This window comes from Solanum dulcamara, chromosome 7 (genome assembly GCF_947179165.1).
Source record: "Solanum dulcamara chromosome 7, daSolDulc1.2, whole genome shotgun sequence".
In the NCBI taxonomy this organism is placed as follows: Eukaryota; Viridiplantae; Streptophyta; class Magnoliopsida; order Solanales; family Solanaceae; genus Solanum; species Solanum dulcamara.
Genome location: NC_077243.1, coordinates 47,162,940 through 47,174,019, shown reverse-complemented (window position 1 = coordinate 47,174,019; position 11,080 = coordinate 47,162,940). Strand labels below are relative to the sequence as shown.

The following is an 11,080-nucleotide window of genomic DNA, read 5'->3' as shown; positions in this document are numbered from 1 at the left end:
CAAGTGAGAAGTACACGAGAAAATGAGCTAGGATGTTTTGGATACGTTACAGAGAGATGTCAAGATAGGTTAGACCAAACTACCGAGATGGGGTGAGTACTAAGGGAAAAATAGGACGTAACCGTTGTTGAACCAACGATCGATCCCGATGTCAAGTGTAAGATAGAGAAAGAGAGGCCAAGGAAAAGCATGAAGACTAGCGAGAAGATGCTAAGGTAAATCTTGGGCTAGGTTGAGTTCCTTCGCACATTATTGCAAGGATTGCAATAGAACGTGACACGAGGATTTCCAGGGGCGTCACCCATCCTAGTACTACTCTCGCCCAAGAACATTTAACTTCAAAATTCCGGTGGGATCCGGTGCGTTAGTGCTTATATGATCGCATGAGATGGAAGAATCCGAACTAGTAGCGAAGCAACGACATGAGATTATGTACCTAGAGTGTTATAAGTTACGTTAAGGGAATTCTAAAAGGGCTTAAGGAAAGCAAACAGGATTAGCTGATTACTAACAGACGGCGCACTTGTATGCCACAGATCATTAATATAATACCAGATAATGATAGGCAAACCACAAAACAGCTATACAGGTCATTGTGTGAGGGGACTTCAGCACAACTTGGTAGCTGACTCTGATGGGCAAAAAGCAAAACCCAAAAAGGTGAGGGTACCAGTTCATGTCATTTAAAAAAGACAAGAAGTAATGTACGAGGTCGAAGATTCCACAACACGACCTTGGCTACAAAACTCACTTTGCACCCTCAGACAGATAATTCTATATGGAATGTTATCCGCAGATTAACAAGATCAGCCCATGTTCCTCCAATCAAAGACAGCCTACTCAGCTAAAATGGTATGAAATTATAGGTCAAGAGGGTGGTAGGACCTTACGGATTTCCCATAGCTATTTTCATAGATGAAGAAGCCTAATTTACAGTTAACTACCGAAGATTGGTTTACGAATAGATTAGGAAGACAGATAGGTCTTCGTACATCATTTTACCCTGAGACTGATGGACAAACTAAACTTACTATCTAAATATTAGATGATATGTTGCGGGCCTATACGGTTGACTCCAAAGGTAGCTCAAACAATTGCCTACCACCTGTCAAAAGTACTTACGATATTAACTATCATTCTAGTATCCAGATGGACTTGTATGAGACTTGGTATGGCGGACAATGTAAGTCGGCAATTGATTTGTTTAATGGTAGTAAAACATGAATAATATGCCCAGATGTGGTTCAATAAGCGGTATAGAAAGTAAAGCTTATTCGAGAGAGATTATTAGCAGCTCCGAGTTGACAGAAGTCATATACAGATAATCGACGTTGATCTCTAGAGTTTCAAGTTATAAATAAGAACTCTTGAAAGTATCATCCACAGAGAAAGTGATGAGAGTCAGCAAGAAAGAGGACCTTAGTCCGAGTTGCATTTTCTCTTATCAAACCCTCTGCCGAATAAGCAATGTTGCTTGCGAGTTGGACTTACCGGCGGATATGGAAGCAGTACATCTAGTCTTCTAAGTATCAATGCTTCACAAGTGTGTTGGTGATCTATCCCGAGTATATTCCGCGGAGGATATCCAGGTCACAAAGGAGTTATCCTACCAGAAGCAACCAGTCACCATCCTGGATCAGTGGAGTAGAGGTGGTGAATTAAGGACGTAACTTCCGTCAAGGTGTTATGGCGAAATGAGAGTCGCAAAGAAATGACCTGGGGAGCTGAAAGGGAAATGAAGCACAAGTATTCCTACCTATTCTCTACATCTACAGGTAAAACCAACCTTTGGAACTGTGATATTGATTGTTCATTGAAAGTATGTGTTATTAAAATCGAACAGAGAAACCCTCTATATAGTCGTTATAAGATCTTGAGAAGGGTTTTGGTTCACATTCTAGGATGAAAGTTCTAAAGGGGGGAAGGATGTTACACCCCGTACTTTTGTACCTTGGAAGGTTCTTAAGCTTCTTAAGTATCTTGAAAGGTTTTTAAGTTTTGGGAAGGATTCTTAAGTTTCTTAAAGCTTCTCAAGTTTCTTAGAAGTTACCATGGGAGACGGATAGTCCATAACTCTATCAAACACCTCTAAGGAAGGGAGAATATGACACCTCATGATAGGGAAGATTGGAAATAGCGTTGTAAGAATCTGAAAGAAGTTGTAGATAAAATAATGAGTCGTAGGACTCGACTTACTTATGTAATCTACCAACTGGTAAATCTTACATACTTAAGCAACTTGAGTACATACGAAGCTTACATATCAAGGATTACATAAGTTTGTAAAGTAAGACGAGATTATGAACCCACAAAGAGGAAAAAAGAGTGACACGTAGAAGAATGAGAGAGTGCCATATGACAGCAAGGGAGAGTGCCATATGGAAGAAGCTGGAGCAAGGGGTGGACCCCACCTGATACATGGCAGTTGTGGTAGGAGGAAGGGATGTGTTGGCCCAATGAGGGCTTGACACATGTCACCACTTAGGGCTTGACATGTGTCACCACTTAGGGGTTGACACATGTTACCCCCCTAAAGTAGCATATATATATGTTATGACTCATTCTTATCTACAAGAAAGTCATTTATATTCCTAGTTCAAGAGACTTCTAGAGAAATAAAGAAGAGAAGAAAAATCTAGAACTAGAGAGAGAGTAGGTTCGGCCAAGGAGAAAGAAAGGTAAGCCTCCAATTTCGTTCCATGAATTAATTATCTAGGGTATACTACAATGTTATGAAGATGTTAGTAATGTATATTTATGGTTTGGAGCAGCACCAAAACGTTAGCAAGCAGCCACAAAGTTTTAGTCGCGCTAAAGGAATTTTCTAGGCAAGTTTTGGTGAGTTTGGCGAGTTTCGGGCAAGGTAAGATTTTACCTTTCAAATTGGAGTTTTTTATGATGTTATATGGTATATTAAATATCTTAAATAATGTTGGAATTGGAAAAATTGTATAAGGATGCTTGACATTTGAAACAAACTAAATTAAAGTCGTCATCGCTAAATCGAAGTCGCATAGGGTGTTGTGATTGTGGGATGCGGTTGTGGATGGTGTGTTTGTGTGTTGGAGGATGTAAATGGTTGTAAAAAGTATGTGTTTGCTTCTGTTTAAAGCCACACGACTTCCCATTTAGTATGGTTAAAAGTTTTATGAAATAAGGGTTAAAAACTCTATTTTGGTATCATAGTTTTGAGCTAGTTGTTTGGAGTTGTATTGGGTAATGTTGAAGTGAGTTATTTATATATATGCTTCTGTTTGCTTTTGTTGGTATGGTTTTTGACATTTTGGCCGAGTGAAATCTTAGGGATGTTGAAGTTATAGGGGAGATGCTGCCCGATTTTCGGTAACTTTAGAACTAGTAACAAACTAGTCGAGGGTATTGGATAAGGAAATGATTCCTATGAGTACTTGGTTTTAGAGTTGGAAATTGGAAAGCAAAAGGTCATTAACCTCAGTATTACTCTCATGTTATTAGGTCAAGAAGGTAACGAGGCAAGCTAGATTACAGTTAATCCACAAAAGGTATGTGAAACTTACCCTTTATTTTCTTTTGGCATGTCTTAGCCTTAAGTTATATATATACCAAATTTGGGAGTCATTCCATTCATAAAGCTTTGAGTAGGATTCAAGACCCTTGTTCACTTCTAGATGATAGAACTCTTGTAGTAAGTGGAGTCCTCACCTTTCAACTCTTTTGTAGGATGATAAGTAGTACATATAAGGCCTATCTCCTTCTTTCATTGAAATCGCTTAAGGTAAGTGAAATGACGTCTGATATGAGTTTAGAGGTAATTCCATTTATTGGTTCCAGATATAATTCGTGACTCGTAGTCACTTCTGAATACTAAGGGTCCTAAAGTAGTTAGATTAATACTCCCGAGCCACCTGTATGTTGAATAGTAAGTGGAAATATAAGCTCTTATTCTTAAAGGCTCTGAGAGGATAAATGTCTCTGATTGCATAAGCTGTATCTCTGATTGCATAAGCTATGTGTCAAATTGTATAAGTTGTGTTTTTGATTGCATAAACTGTATGGCATTATCTTGGTACACGTTTGTGGTTCCTAAGTCCCTAATTGATGAAATCCCTAATAACATCTAAAGGGTACCTCGGAGAATTACTTCCCTGGTCTTCAAGTGACGGTTCACTCAACTGTTTCATTGAGTCTCAGGAGATGACCTAGTTGCATATGGTTTCTCACTATACTACTCATGCATATGGTAACCCTTCTTTCACCGAGTCCCACGATGAGCCGGGAATATTATCATGCACATCTTTATTACTTCTTCACTGAGTCTCGAGCTGGCTATATATATATATATATATATATATATATATATATATGTATAAAGTATACGATGATGAAATACCATATACGATGAAGTTGAAGCATACGATGATGCCGTATATGATGAAGTTATTCACTGAGTCCCAGGCCGGATATATTTATATGATGATATAATGAAACTATGGATCGAGCCGTACGTTCCTCGGTATTGTTTTAAATTATGGATCAGACTGAACGTTCCTCGGTATATTTTACTATGTGATAATTACACCGAGTCCCATAATGGGGCCTGGTGTGGTATATTATGTACATTACTCTTTCATTGAGTTCCTCACTAAAGGGACGGATACTTATGTAGGCATGCTTATGAAAATATAGGGATACACTTATGACCCCGAGCCCCATAGTGGACCAGATGTACTATGATGACATATATGATAAGATTATGCCGTATATGATGAAATGATGTGGTATACGATGACCTGATTAAATAATATGCATGATGAGAGGGGATGATGATATGGTGATATGGTAATATGATGAAATAGTTATGATAGCGAGTTCTTTAGCGAGCTGGGCACAGTGTATAATGATGTATATGACTACGTGTCCTAAGGTGCAGGTACATTAATTTGTTAATTGTTACACTTGTCCCTTGCATCCTTGTAATGACCCAGAAGGTTAGTTTTGGAATTTTTGTAAAATGACCATTTTACCCCTCCCTTTAATTTCCCCAAGTCATTTCTGATTGGTACCAGGTGTTGATTTTTAGAAAATCCTATGGAAAGTTAAGTCTTTGAAATTTTGAGTTTTCATAAGCTTTAAGTATTAAAAAGTGGTATTTGGGGTCAATCAGAGCTATTGGTCTTAGAACGGAATTCCATTGATTCCAGCAACTCCGAAATATAAACATTGGCTTAGGAGACTTTACAGAATCAGTTTTTGAGTTATAACTAAGATTTGAGGCCTTGAGTTGAGAATTTGAGGAATTTTAAGTCAATATTTGACTTTGGTCAACATTCTTGGAAAATGCGCTTGGATGGGAATTCTGACAGCACTGTTAGCTCCAAAATGTTTAGTTTAGTCTAGAATGACCTTTTGTTTGGTTCTCGAGTCTTTCAAGTTTATTTTGATCTCGGTGGTTCCCACTTTTGTTATAACGATCTCTGTGAGAATTTTGACCACGCCATTGAGCCTGAATTGTCATTTCCAATCAGATTCCATATATAGTTTGTTTTTTTCCAACTCAGAATGAGTCCAGAGCATCGAAACCAAGGATTTGGTAATTTATGAAATCTCGCGTGCGAGCGATGACGTGGTATATGTACTTATATCTAAAAAAAATCAGATTATAAGACATTTTTTTCAAAAATTTGACTTGCAATTTTGAGAGCAATTCTGATCTGATATGGGTGATTCCAGAGGCTATCTTGCATGGAATTTTAAGGCGAACATCATGGAGGTGTTGGAATCTGCTTTTGGCATGTTGTTCGAGGTAAGAAATCGAATTTTAGCTGCAGATTTAGTATTTTTCGGAATTGAATTTTATTGAATTTTGGAAGAGTGTATATTGGTCAGTATAACTCTGTTTTGAGTGATTCTTGAGGCTAGATTGTAGGGTCTTTCACAAGGAATGTCATGGTGTAATTTTTTTGATGGGAAGAGTTTCACTTTTGAGAAATCGACGTGTAAATAGGCTTCCTTGTTTATTTTCTTAGTTTGAAAATGTGGAAATTGATTGTTTGATCGTCTTGCGTTGTTTTTCCACCATGAATTGTGTTATAAATCTGATTTGTGAGTTTGAACTGACGTTTAGAACCTATTTTGGGGGTCAAATCTAGAATTTTGGATACAGGTCCCATATTCCCTATTTTCGACCCCAAAATTGGTCTGTCTCCAAAAATTATAAAATTAGTGTCTAAATGATCGTATCGACATTGTGCTTCTATGTTTGACAGCATGGCAGCGTTCTGAGACTGCTTGAAGGAAAAAGCTCCAATACTGTGATTTGGAGCTCGCATGTTCAGCCTACAGGTAGGCTACAGTTTACCTTTCTTTAGATTGAGCTGATATGTGTGAAAGCATGTTTAAATAGTTGAAATTTCGGTTGGGTAGTTTAATTGTATATCTTAGGTATTAGAAATCATGTTTTAGGCTTTTTATTGAGTTTTTCAGGTATTTGGAAGCTTGTGTATCTCATCGTTTTTTGTTAGTATTGTAAGGAGAGTTGAATGAGCATGTAGTTGATACTTTGGAGTATGTTGGACTTAGCATAGGATGTAAACTTGCTTTAGATGCCCCAGCGTCGCTCCGGTAGACTTAGATTCTTGTAGAATGGTGTAGCGGGCTAGCGCCTGATAGTTTGGCCTTAGCTAGGCAATACCCTTGCTCTAAAGAACACCTTTATCCATCACTCGGCATAGTCATAGCTTTTGAGATACGTTAGCAATACTAGATTTTGTGATTTTTTGGCTTCGGCTCCGGTTTAAGTTTTGGTGGCATATGAGTTGACATATTGGGGAGGAGATTCTCGGAACTATTGCTGTCTAGTTGGAAAGTAGAATATTTGATACCAGGGAATAAATTATCTATGAGCATTCAGGTACCCAGTCCCAGCCCCTGTTTTGATTATCGAAGAGCATCCGAGTACCCAGCCTCAGCTACTGTCGGCTTGCTAGTATGACGAGCATTCGGGTACCCAGTCCTGGCTCGATCATATCGATATGTTACAGTGAGCATCCGAGTACCTAGTCTCGACCACGACCGCACCGATGTATTATGGCAAGCATCCAGGTACTCAGTCCTGTCCTTTCTCCACTTTGAATATTCGGGCGAGTATCTGGGTCCTAGTCCCAGCCTCGACCCCTAAGGCACCCCTAGTTCATTTACTCTTAAAGATTCTGATTTGGAAATAATACAGTACTTCTGTTCCTAACATTGCATATTCTTGGTTCCCTTTCTTGGTTGTTCTATTATGTGTACTCGGTGAGCTTATGGGGATTCATCCAGGTTTTTATTTAACTTGTGCACAAGTGTCCCTCCTGGGATTATAGGAGTCCAATTGGGTATAGTTAGTTGTAGTTCTCGTAGATAGTACACTTTTCCCTTGTGATGATTATATGAACTCCTATTTAGGCTTATTCCTCTTTTTCATATTATTTCTTTATTTTACCTTTTTTGTTCAGTCGGCCTATGATGCCTACTGGGTACCTATTGTCTTGGTACTCATATTACAAACTGCATCTACTTTCATGATGTAGTATCGAGCACCAGCTACCATCATGAATAGATCGAGCCTGTTGTAGTCAAATTCGGAGACTAGGGTGAGCACTTAGCATTTTTGGATCACTTATATCTCCTTCAATATGGATGGCCCATCTTTTCCTTTTTGAGACTAGTCAATTGTTGTATATATATATTTGGTCCACTTTTGGAACTTGTACTTGTCTTTTATTTTATAGCAGCTCTATATTTGTGACTTCCAGGTTCTGGGAGAGATCTTTAGTTCGTTATATCATGTTTTGGTTTACTTTCGCTTATTCATTCTGCTTTTCTTTATAATTCGCCACTTTTGTTTAGTTTTCGCCCTCAAACCCATTGGGTCGTGACATATTCTGATCTATTCAAGGTATAAAAAAGAGCATGCCAACTATCTTAGAATTTTTCTCCAAACTCTCAAGAAAAAGGAGTTGTATTTTAAATTTTCAAAGTGTGAGTTTTTTCTTTCATATATGGCATTTTTTCAAACTGTGACTCGTAGAAGAATGAAGTCATAAAGAATTGGCCTAGAGCCACATCCCCAATTGACGTAAGAAGTTTCTTGGGTTTGGTTGGCTATTATAGGAGGTTTGTTGAAGGATTATCATCCATATAGTCTCTATTGAATAAGTTGACTTAGAATAAGACTAAATTTCAATGGTTCGATGCTTGTGAGGAGAGTTTCCAAGAGTTGAAGATAAGGTTGACTAATGCTCTAATTTTGTACCTGCCAGAGGGAACAAATGGTTTTGTCATTTATTTTGATGTGTCCAGAGTTGGATTGGGATGTTTTTTGATGTATAAACGCAAAGTCATAGTTTATGCTTCCAAACAACTTAAGATTCACGAGAGGAATCATCTTACTCATGACCTAGAGTTGGCAGAATTGTATTCTCTCTTAAGATTTTGCATCATTATCTTTATGGCATGCATTTTGATATGTTGACTGATCACAATATCTTGAATTATGTGTTTGGTCAAAAAGAATTGAACGAGAGGCAAAGGAGATGGCTTGAGTTGCTCAAGGTGACATAACCCAAGCTAGACCATAGGCATGACACGGTGATTAGAATCCCAGAGGATCCCAACCAAGACTCTTAGCATACCATTCATGAGCATAGATAAGGTAAATAAGAAAATGTGATAAAACATAGACAAGGAAGCATAGTCTCAATAAAGAACATAAGTCTCAAAAATTCAGAATGAAAGACGACATAAAATCTAAAGATCCAACATGCCTCTTCTAACTAGATGGGGGCAGAAGACAAACTCCTAGCTCACCCATAAAAACATATTAAAAGTCATAAGAAATATGAAAAGATAAAATTCTTGTACTCAAAGCATGGGGACTCACAAACTATAGAAAATTAAAGCTCAACTCTAGCCACGATGGGGTGTTGCGCGATGATCGTTCGTCCGTACATTACGATATAATGTAAGAAAAAAGTATGCGTTAGTATATGGAATGCACTAAGTATGTAATAAATATGCATGAAAAATAAACATAGAACATAATCCATATGAATCATGAGATGCAAGGCCAATATCTCAACACATGAGTAAAACCATGAAAACCTTGAAAACATCATAACGATTGGTCAATGCATCAAAATATCATCTTCATGAGAACTTTATAATTTTCCATATAACTTGGTGTAGGATGGGACCTTTAATAAATCATGTGAAATGTAATGTTACACCACGCACTCTCGAGCTCGGAATGTCTTCTTATGTTCCTTAGACACTATCATGTGAGACGGATAAGCTACAACACTATCAAACAACTCTAAGGAAAGAAGATTGTGATACCTCGTGAGAAGGAAGAATGGAAATGGAGTCATAAGAATCCGAAAGGAATTGGAGGCCAAGTAATGAGTCGTAGGACTCGATTTACCTACATAAGCTACTAACTTGGAAGTCTTACATACTTAAGCTATTGGAGTACGTATGAGGCTTGCGAAGCATGGATTACATAGGCTCTTAAAGTAAGACGAGATTACAAATCCATGAGGGAGGAAAAAATGATGACGTGGCAGCCTAGGAGGGTGAAACATGGCAGCACCTCAAGCAGGCAGGTGACCCACCTGCTTGGGGGAGGTGGACCCCACTGCCACGTGGCAGCACCCCATTGGCCGCATGGTTGAGGTGGCCTAATAAGGGATTGACACATGTCACCCTTAGGGGATGACACGTGTCACTTCCTAAGGGACCATATATATGTATGTTAATGACTCTTAAGTCATTTGAAGTCTAAAAATCAGCCAAAGTATAGAGAGAAATGTGAGAGAAAGAGAGTACACAATGGCAGCCACAAATTGGAAGAAATTAAGGTAAGTTCTTCACTTTTCTTCCGTGAATTAATTATCCACGGTGTTCCCTAAGTATGTGGATATGTATATATGTGTTTTATGATGTTTATGGAACCAAAACTTCAGCTTTACAATTGGAAATGTTGAAGAAAAAGAAGAGAAAAATGTTAAAGGGGCAAGGAAGGAGGGCTATGGGTTTGGCCCTTTTGGGGTAAGCTTTCGGGTTTTGTTCCGTGAATTAATTATTTGAAGTGTACCTAAGTTGTATAATGGTGTTTAATAACATAAAATTTCAATTTTGGGCAGCGAAGAAGTAACAGAAACAGCTCGCTCAATTTCAGTGCGTTTGGAGAAGTTCCGAGTTGCGCTTTGACAATTTTGGCTAAATTCGGGTAAGGTAAGGTTTCGCCTTTCAATTTTAACTTTATGTTGTTTTTATGGATTATATTATACACCTTTTGGGTGGCTGGAAGTGTGTAAATATTATTGGAACACTTGACGTTCGGAACAAACTAAATTGGAGTCGCTAAAAGTGAATTATCGTCGAAATAAAGTGTCGTTCTTGTGAGTTGTTGCTGCAAGGTTGTAATGTATTGTTTCAGGGACTAAATTAATTCTAAAAGGGGTGTGTATGCTTCTGGTTTCAGCCACACAATCCTTCGTTTCGTATAGTTAAAGACATTACAAAATAAAGACTAGATGCCCTATTGTGATATCGTATTTTTGAATAAGTCGTTTGGAGTTTATGTTGTATATTGTTGGTGTGAATTGCTGAAGGTTGTTGTTTTTGGTTGTTTGTAGGTATTAGGGACCTAATTGGAAATTTGGATAGGGCACATTATAGGGGAGGTGCTGCCCAATTTTCGTCGACGCCTTAGCGAATAACAGAACTAGTCGGGGAAACGACTAAGGAAATAGATTCCATTAATACTAATGTGTAACCTAGGGTGCTGGAAAGTTAAAAGGTGTTGATATTCATATTACTTTCATGTTTAATAGGTTCAAAGGATGGCGAGGCAAATAGGATAAGGAATAATTCAGACAAGGTATGTGAAGCTTTCTTTTGGCATGTTTTTGGTATAAGTATGTAAAGCCTATCTTGTTTCTTCTTTTGGAATGTCTTCAAGTTAATTAATGAATGATATGAGATTGAGGGTAAATCTACTCATAAATGCCAAGCGTAATTCACGGTCCTCATTTACTTCTTGATGAAAGTACTCGTACGG

The 11,080-nt window shown here is 38.0% G+C and overlaps 1 pseudogene; it reads right to left on the bottom strand.

Moving 5' to 3' along the window:
* Nucleotides 1–268: 268 nt before the first annotated feature.
* LOC129898002 (5S ribosomal RNA) lies at nt 269–387 on the bottom strand (annotated as a pseudogene).
* Nucleotides 388–11,080: the final 10,693 nt, after the last annotated feature.